This window comes from Amia ocellicauda, chromosome 7 (genome assembly GCF_036373705.1).
Source record: "Amia ocellicauda isolate fAmiCal2 chromosome 7, fAmiCal2.hap1, whole genome shotgun sequence".
Lineage (NCBI taxonomy): Eukaryota > Metazoa > Chordata > Actinopteri > Amiiformes > Amiidae > Amia > Amia ocellicauda.
In genome coordinates this window covers 38,646,391-38,647,427 of record NC_089856.1, presented here as the reverse complement: position 1 = coordinate 38,647,427, position 1,037 = coordinate 38,646,391, and positions in this window count along the sequence as shown.

Here is a 1,037-nt window from a genome sequence, read left to right as displayed (position 1 = left end):
TGTCCGCAGAGGAATCGCTTCTGGGTACCGAGTGGCATAGTCCACTATGACCAGCACAAATCGATACCCCGCAGAGCTTTTCTCTAATGGATAAGCATTCAAACTGTTGGTTTTCCGTACAACAGTCTGTCATCCTGTAGGAGTTGTTTTATTTTATTTTCTCTTCTCCGTGCATAATGGTTTACTTTATATTTGTATTAATAACACAAACTTGTCTTGTTATCTTCAATGAGTGAATTGCTCTGAAAGGCCACTGATAGTAGAGGACCACCAGCAAGGGTGGTAATGAAGGGAATGTGCAGGAAAAGCTAGGAGAAAAATGTTGGTTCCAAAAAGTCAAATGTATTGCTCATAGAAAAAAATTACTGGGAACAGTTGGAAAAGATAAGATGAAAGAAAACAATAAAATAACAAACTTAATAAACTAAGCCTAAAACTGGAGAATATAACAAATGCTAGTTACAAACAAACAAAAGAAAAACAAATTAAACACCACAGAACAAAACTATATTACAATACATGACACTCTTGGACCTTAACTCTCTCAAGCAGAGCTCCTAACCCTTTTACAGACTGACATCTACTATTCTGGAAGTAGTAGTAGATGTAAATGGACCTGATTGTACAGCTGAGAGCTTCAGCTATTTCCTGTCCATATTTACACATGGGTGAAGGGATGGGGCAAGGCAGGCAAGAATCTCGGATGGAGGGCTTATTTAAATCAAGGCATTTCTCTGCTGATAATTTACAATGTAATTTACAACGTGCTATTGGATCACATATTGGTCTACGACTAACAACTTCCCTCTTTTTCCACTTTGAAGATTTATGTTTTTTTAGTTTTTTTGCATCTTGAGATAAAAACACATTGTGTCTTTAATGGGTTCAGCTTTATGTGTTTCTGTTTCTTGTATAGACTGCTGAGATGTTTTAGCTGCAAGCTGGGGACAAGTAACAGAGGTATTGGGTTAAAATTGCCCCTTATGTATTGTATATACCCACTGTATAACTGTTAGAAAATATAAGAAACTTTCCAG